A 9,331-nucleotide genomic window follows, 5' to 3' on the forward strand; every position below is an offset into this window, starting at 1 on the left:
ACCAGGTTCATTGCTAGTATAATGCATGTTCTCTCAAGATGGACTCTTTTTTCCAGTTAAGTCCATGCTCTTATATCTGACGTGCATTGGAAACATAATCATTCTTCCATTTTACTTTTTTCAAATTTTCCTGATTAGCAAGCATGATATAGAAAGGGAGTGGCCTCATGCTTCATGTTCCACTTAGTAGCAAGCATGACTTAGAAAGGGAGTGGCCTCATGCTTCATGTTCCACTTAGTAGTAGTGCTTTCTCTATATCACTCCCATAAATCTACATACTGGACTTGGCTTTATTGTTTCAATGTTGTCTTATTTCTAAAGTCTTCTATATTGCATTGAACCCTTATACTAAAACACAGAACTTCTCTGTTTCCTATTATTGCTATTGTTTCTCTTACTTTTGTTAACTCCTGTACACTTGGGAAATTAATGTACAGCTCATACACTCACAACCAAAATGATCTGAGAATCTTCTTCCTATTTCAAATTCACCTTAATTTACAGAGCACTTAAGACGTTTGAACTCACTACAATGCTTGATAAGAAATGTACTCACTATCTTGCTCATGTAATTGTAACCCCTCTGTACAGTATTTTCACAATAAAAAAAGAAGTTTGAACTCAATGTACTCATGGATAATTTATAAGCCATTTAACTTTCATATTTTCTCTTTACTGACTTGTCTCTGAAACATGTGTTAGCTCATATCCAAAGGTGTCCTTGTGCTATTTCAATGAAGCCAAAAAAGATTCGTTTTATCTGGAGCAGCACCATAGAATGTTACTGGAAGTAAATGGAAGTAAAGGATGTGGAAACTGATCCAAGGAGAGGAATTGAACATAGAGGAATGACAAAGTTCAAGAGTTCTTTATTCAATCATCTGTTGTTTCATTTGTTCATTATTGTAGATAGTACTACAAGAAAGTTGAGAGGGAAGTATTTCTGACACACCAGTTTTCTTTCCACTCAGCTTTGAATGAAATTGTTTAAACACTGTTAGGTCCTTTTGGTCAAGGATATGATTTAACTAACATTTTTGTTGATTTTCTGTCTGCACATCATCTGTACATGTTTGAAAGTGAGATGTTAAGGCCCCTATATACCATGGTGCTAGGAATTTTCACTCCATTTAGTCCTATTAATGCTTGTTTTAGGTTTTTAATGCTCAAACAATGGTGCATATATACTCAGAATTACTTCCTCTTGCTGAATTGACCTGTTTGTCATTTTATATAATGACCTTACTTGTTTCTTTTTACTGTTTTTATTTTGCTTCTATTTGATTTGATATTAGGATGTTGACCCCTAGTTTCATTTGGTTCCTGTTTGCATGGAATGTTTTATTCCATGAGATTCTTGTGAGCAACATATGATTGTGTCTTTTCTTAAAAATCTTTTGAACCACTCAATGCTTTGAACTTTGAATCAGAGAATTTAATCCATTTACATTCAAGGTATTTCTTGATAGATAAAATCTTACTGTTGTCATTATGTAATTTCTTTCCCAGCTTTGTGGTTCCTTTCTCCCTCTTCCACAGTTTCCATTGCAGGTTACATGAAGTACTCTAAAATGTGTTTGAGTCTTTACTTAGTTTTAGATAGTGTGCTAGATTTTTACATTGTGGTTACCAGAACGCTTATAAATCATTTTTAAAATTATAATACAGTATTTTGAGAGGATGGGAACTTAGCACAATTATGTTGAGATAAGAATAGAAACAAGTGAACAAAAGAACAAGAGAAGCTCGACGCTGGTGGCTCATACCTGTAATCCTAGTTACTTAGGAAGCTGAGATCTGAGGATCATGGTTCAAAGCAAAGCCCAGGAAGGAAAGTCCTTGATGCTCTTATCTCCAATTAACCATCAGAAAATTGGAAGTGGAGTTGTGGCTCCAAGTGGTAGAGCACTAGGCACAGAATTCAAGTCCAACTACAACAAAACAAAGCAAAACATAGTTTAAAAAGAACAAGAGAAAATATATTAATAAGAAAATATGCTACTAGTGGTTGGTTGATAGTATATCCCGCATTGACTTCTGATCATGCTGGTGTTTGAACTTCCAAGACAAGTGTGCTACCAGTTGAGTTACATTTTTAGCCCACATTTTGAATTTTTGAAATCTTATTCTACATTTTTCTATATTTTCTATTACCTGATACACAAATATAGTTATTTTTGTTGTCTGTATACTAAAGATATGAGCAATTTATATATTAATTTTATAATACTAAAAATATTAGAGTGCTCTGAATTTGTATAATTACTTTTACAAGTGAGATTTCTTTATTTGTTGTTGTTTATTGAACTCAGAGCCTTGAACTCTCCTTTGGCTTTTTTTGCTTATGGGGGGCACTCTACCACTTGAGCCACTCCTCCATTTCTGAAGTTAATTGTAGATAAAAGTCTTGTGAATTTTCTGCCTGGGTTGGCTCTGAACTCAGATCACAGCTCTTGAATAGCTAGGATCATAAATGTGAGTTTTATATTTCCTGTGCATTTTTATTATTCATTGGTCTTTCTTTCTGTTTGTATAATTTCTTTTACCATTTCTTAGGGGCCAGGACTGATGAAGTTACATTTTCTAAGCTTTTTGATAGAGTCACAGATATTTTTGGGTATAATATGCTTGAATAAAAGGGTTTTTTTTCCCCTTCAGTGCTATGAAAATCTTATGCACTGTCCTGAGCTGCATGGCTTCAATTGAAAGTCTGCTATCAGAAGAACTGAATCATTCCCATGTGTTATTTGTGTATTTTGTATTCCTTTTTGCTTTTACAATACTAGTCTTGGGGTTTAAACTCAGGGTGTGGGCGCAATTACTAACCTTTTTTGCTCAAGGCTAGTGCTCTATCACTTGAGCCACGGCTCCACTTCTGGCTTTTTGGTGGTTAATCATAGACAAAGTCTCTTGGACTTTCTTGCCTGGGATGCCCTACACTCTGATTTGTGCCTATAATCCTATCTACTCAGGAAGCTGAGATATGAGGATAAGTTGTTTTCCTGTTGTGTTCTTCAGCCTTGAGAATTTTCTCTGTATATTTTACCTATGAGAGCTTGGGATAGACTTTGATATTTGTATTTGTATTTGTGCATGTCTCATGTCCATAGGTATAGTGTCCAGGAAATTAGAGACTATAAAAACTACTCTATTCTTTAGAGACTACCCTCAGACAGAGAGTAATCGGCCCTACAAGCCTCTCTCAGGGAACAGGGAAGACCCAGAACTTTGATGCACATTTATCAGCCTGTGGTCAGACACTGAACGTTTCTGTCCAGCTCTGGGCATAATCATCATGGTTGGGCCAGACTTAGCATATACCTGTGGTCCCCAAAGTCCCCGTGCAATGTCATACTCTGAGCCCACAGCCCACCAAGAATAGCACACTAGCATACTAGAACAAGGGTCACACTTGTATGGTTTGCTTATACTTGAGGTAGACTTGTGGCTCAAGACCACTGCAACCAGCCTTTGGTGGTCCTAGCTGGAGCAGAAGTTGGATAGACTTGGACCATGGCTTCCCCTTGTTTGGGAGCTGCTTCAGAGGCTCTGTCCACAGGCAGGCTTGTGGATGGGGATATTAAGACTTCTCCAGTGTGAAGTTTTACCAGCCCAGTACTAGATTCCAAGGCAAGGTCTTGGTTTACCACCTTGTCCTACCTCCAGTGAAAGGGGTCTTTAACTATGCTGCTCAGGGTGAGGTAGTATTGGTAAAGGAAGACCATCCCTCCCAACCCCACCCTGATGATAATGTGAGTCATGACTAAATCTCATAGTTCAAAACCCGGACTGCCTAAGTAGATACAGAACCCCACTTTCAGGCCAGTAGTGATATAGGCTGAAAGGTGAATTTATCCTTTTCAAACACAGGTCTCTACCAAATGTTATGGAATTCTACAGCACTATTGTTAGGCTGATGAGAGCTGAGCTGGCCAAGATTTAGTACAAATGATGGCAGTATTCTATTAGACCCCAGGGCTTGTGCTAAACTGGGTCACACTTTTGTCTCACACTCTTGAGTAGTATGTACAGATATTCCATAGGCCACTCCAAAGCTAGGATTCTTATATTTGAAATTTGGGTCTGTCTTGCTGCACAAGTCTCTCTGCCCCATACCAGAGCTGGTCAGATCTTGTCTGGGCTCTAACTTGTGTACAGCTCTTCAGTTGCTACTATTTCCCCCACTTTCCCTCCCCCTCCTCACTGTGGGGGCCAAACACAGGGCTTCTAGATTTCAAGTCTAAGTCCTGGACTTAATTCTCATTCTTTCCTTCAAACATGCTGAGCAACTTGGTAGTGGGAAAGAAATGAAATAAGCAACTCTTTTCGTGCCTGAGTGTGTTTATTGTGTCATCTTAAAAACTGGGACTTAAATTCCTTAGTTCATGCACTGTAACTTGGCATGTGAAAAGCCACTATGCCTAAGGATTATCTGAGAATCTTACTCAGGCTTTCTTGCTCCACCTCTGTGTCAAACACTTTGGATTCCAGTATCAGTGACTTACTTGATTTAATTAAGGCTGAGGTCTGAAAGATGAAGATTCATAGCCAGCCCAGGCAGAAAGTGTGTGAGAAACTGTCTCCAAAGTAACAAGCAAAAACCAGGGTTGGAATTCTGGTAGAATTCTGTCAGCTTGAGCTGGGCACCGGTGGCTCACACCTGTAATCCTAGCTACTGAGGAGGCTGAGATCTGAGGATCATGGCTCAAAGCCAGCCTGGGCAGAAAAATCTGTGAGACTTTTATCCCCAATAAACCACTAGAGAACTGGGAGTGGTGCTGTGGCTTAAGCGGTAGAGTGCTCGCCTTGAGCTGAAGAGCGCAGGGATAGTGCCCAAGGCCAGAGTTCAAGCCCCACAACTGACACAAAAAATAGTGACAGTTTAGCAAACAAGTCAAGTGAGCATGAGCACCTGTGTTTGAGTATCGGACTAGTAGACAAAGCAAAACAAACAAACAAACAAATAACAGGGAAATCCCCAAACTTGGGTTAAGGATTTTTAGCAAAACTCGAATTTTATTGTCTGTAGTCTTCCTCTCTCTTGCCTGTACCCATCCTCTCTCCTTCCATTGTCCCCTATCTCTCACCCTCCATCTCCTTTCCTTCTTTCCTCCCTCTTTTCCTCTCTTCTTCTTCCTCCCTCTCCTTCCTTCTTTTTTTCCCTCTTTTCCTTTCTCTGTTCCTCCTTTCACTATCATTTGTTTCTTTAGATAAACATGTTCCATAGTGAAAAGGAAAAGTTTTCTATAGCTCTGAGAATTCTGAGTAGTGACATGTCAAATGTCATAAACACATGTCTGAAGGTAGTAAACCCATGTGTCACTTTTCTCTTTTCATTTCTTCATCTTAGTGAACATGATACAGTTATTTGTCTCTTACCCTGTCTCTTGAAGAGAAAAGGAAACACTCTTAACTATGAAAAAAAGCCAATGATTCTCTTATAGCTGTTTAAAGTCAAGATATTCATTGACTTATTGAGTATATAAGTATTGACATTTTAAAAATACTTTCTTTTCCAGTTGGAATTCAGTATACTTTATGGCCTCTGTTTGTTTAAAACTTGTATAATATCCTGAATTGATCGAATTTTATAAATAAAAGATCATCTGGCTCCCCAGAATTTTTTCCATCGTGTTTGAATGGAGCTTTATTTTCAGTAACAAGCTACACCTAAAAAATGGATTTGTGATGAATAAAGAAATGATGCCAATTTTCAGTTCTGTTTTTTAGAAAAGCCTGTTTAAGTCTCTTGTTTCCATCACTTTATCTTTCCTCTGTTCATAGGAAATTGGTCCAGGCTTCTATTACCTGACTTCTTGGGTTGTTTGGAGAGGAGTCTAGGATGAAATAATTTTGAGTCAAGGCGCTGGTATTGATGAATATGGAGACCTCTGTGTAAGTAAAAGAAGACAGTGTACCACCCTCCCTCTCCATGGGAACAGCCCAGTCACCAGCAAAAAAGCAGTAACAAAAACACAATGATACACCTTCATCAGTTCTGGAAATATAGAATGACTTAATCCACACTCTAAAGATATCAGCAGTTTTATATTAGTAGCATGCAGGATTGGTAAAGTTGACAGCTTTTTTTTTTAATGAAACACAATTGTGCTGGGGAATTAAGGGGGAGGTATTAGTCATGCTATTTTAAACTCCATAGCCTACCATGTCCAAATCTATGATTTTCAAAACATAGAATTATTTTAAGATGTTAATTTTCACATACAACCCTAGATGACATAGTGAAATGGATATTCTATGTTTATATGGAATAACTGAGTGCTAAAGCTGTGAAAATAGACTGACAGATGAATGATACCTTGACATTCAGATGCACTGGTAATTACAAAAGTTATTTTCAAAATATGCACATTGATAAATTCTGAACAAAAATTAAATAATTGCAGTCTGTAAAATTCAACATTTATTAAAAATTTTTGAACTATTTTTATATGAATAAATACGTGTTATAAGACAACTATAGTCTTTACTTGCTTCCCTTTTCTTTAAATGTTGGATGCTTCCATGATATGTAATTACAATATTTCATTTATTAATGCTGCTACTGATATGAATGCAAAAATTTCTCTTTAAAATATTCCTTTCAATTTGTCTGCATATGCATCCAGAATTGAGATTGCTAAAACTATGGTCATTCTATTTTTAACTTTTTAAAGAAACTGTCATACTGTTTTCCACATTGGTTTGAAATACTGTTTTTGAGTATACAAAAAAGTTAATGGTAAATAATAGTTTCTGTAATGAGAAAGACAGCTTTACATAATGAAATCTTTATCACATACACACAACTTTAAATATCCCACTTTATTAAATATGTAAGGTCTTATATACATGGATTCAATTACAGAAATGAATATTTTGTAAATGAATATTTTGTAAAATGAATATTTTGTAAATTAAAAAAAGTCTCAGACTTTCCTGCCCAGGCTGGCTTTGAACTGGATACACAGATCTCAGCCTCCTGAGTAGCAAGGATTACAGATGTGCTCCACCAGTGCTGGGCTTAGGAGTGAAAAATTTTAGATCACTATTTTGGGGAGTGCCACCCTTCTTTTGGAAACCAGTGCACTAAAAGAATAAGACCTATTATGTAAATACATGTAAGTACATGTGAATACATGTCTATTAAACTGTTAAACAAGAAAAGGAAAACAATGCAAATATAAGAAAGACGAGATAAATGTAAGAAAACACTAAATCAGAATGAATCACAAAGAATAGTTTCTTAAAAGCCCAATTTCTGCTAAATATGCAGAAAACTAGAAAGTGTTGCTCTCATTCTAACAAGAAGAAAATTTGATTTTACCAGAAAAGAGGTTTCAGGTCAATCCAACAGTCTGAAGTCTAAAGAAAACAGATCCCTACAAGGGTTGGGGCATGAATCCTGCTTACCTTTGGTAGAACATGGGAGAAAGAGATGCCTGTCACCATTCAAAAGGGCAAGAAGAATTCAGCAAAAACTCTATATCAATTTTTAAAAGCCAAATATGGTCTAGAATGGATATATAGAGCTTTTGAGGACCACAGACAAAAGAGGATTTTGTTCCAATGAGGACAGTCTCTTCAGACATGCCTTCAGTGGTTACTTATGAGAAAGTTTGGGTAGACATCAGAGTTCTCAAAACCCCAGGTAGTGCAGTTCTGGAAAATGAATTCTGTCTGGGATTTTGGATACCCATATGACAGAAAGTTTTTCAGGAAGAAAAACAAGCTGTCATCTCTAGGACAAAAGTAAAACATATTGTAGTTTAGGAAAGGGCTAAGAAAAAAAACAAAAATATTGTTTTGATTATGGGATGCAGAAAAATTTTAAGTAAACTTTATTATTATTAAGGTGTTGTTCAGTGATACTACATTTTGATAAGTCAGGTAAAGAGTACCTTTCTTTTGTGGAGACAATGTTCCCTCTTCCTTTGTTTACCCCATTTTTCTCTCTTGTCCCTGCCCACAAGGTACATACTTCATTTTCCACATAATGTATACTGCATAGCATGCTTGTGTTTGTTCACCTTTCTTCTCTCTCCTTGAATTCTCATTTGACTCCCCTAAGATACCCTAAAGCAAAAAAACACTACCATCAATATCAACAAAAACAGTAATAACAAAACCTCCTTCATTTCCTGGAATTCATTTTGATACATAATATTTTAAAGGTTCAGAGAATTTATACCTTTGACTCCCCCCCTGTAAGCATACCCTCCTTTACTCTGACTTTGTGAATTCCTAGATTCTTGTACAAATTATCATATCATATTATATTTTAGATCTAGCTTCCATGTATGAAAGAAAACATGAGCCATTTGTCTCTCACAGCTTGGCTTATTTCACTTAGCATGATTTGTTTTAGGTCCATCCATTTCCCTGCAAATGACATAATCATATTCTTTTTAATGGCTGAGAAAAATTCCATTGTGTATAGATCCATTTTATTGATCCATTTATCTGTTATAGGGCTTTTGGACTGATTCCATAACTTGGATATTGTAAATAGTGCAGCAATAAACACGGATGTGCAAGTGTTTTTTTTTTTGTGTCCTGATTTATAATGATTTGTGTAGATGCTTAAGAGTGGTATAGCTAGGTATAGGAAATTTATATATTTCATTTTTTGAGGAACCTTCAAGCCATCTTTCAGAGTGGCTGTAGTAGTTTACATTTCTACCAACAACAGGTAGCAGAATTTTTTTCTGGGACAAACCAATATAACTATACTACTGTTGGGGAAGGAAAATGACCCCTTACAAGACTTCTTGATAAGATTAGTAATTTGGCTATAAGTGAGGAAGATATATAAGATCACTGGGGGATAACACATATCTCAAATATCAGAGTAAAGGGCTCCTTATGATAAACTAAGCCACAAAAATGGCAATATATTAATAATAACACTACAGGTAAACAAAAAATGAATAATAAACAGAGAGACCTTACCTCCACTAAAGCATGTTAAATCTAAGAATGAAGAATTATTGAGGAAAAAACAACCCCTACCAGCATACTAACCTCCAAACTAAGGAATAAGTGATACTGGAGGAATTTTAAGTTGATGCTTCATTTGGGGGTAACTATAGCAATAAAATTTCAATAAGCTCAATGCTTATTTTACCCAACTGCTCATATTAATTATCTAGTAAAAGAGCCATAAAAGGCATTTACCTTTCCAGGCATATAATATTTATTTCAGTATCTAGTATACAAAAAAAATCATACATGCTGGCAGCATGTAGATTTGGGTATCTGTTTACTCTTTCTTTGATGGTCACTATGTAGGATGGAACAGAACCCCCAGGCCTGTGACAACTAGGAGAT

This window comes from Dipodomys merriami, unplaced genomic scaffold (genome assembly GCF_024711535.1).
Source record: "Dipodomys merriami isolate MVZ:Mamm:240054 unplaced genomic scaffold, mDipMer1.0.p SCAF_883, whole genome shotgun sequence".
Taxonomy (NCBI): domain Eukaryota; kingdom Metazoa; phylum Chordata; class Mammalia; order Rodentia; family Heteromyidae; genus Dipodomys; species Dipodomys merriami.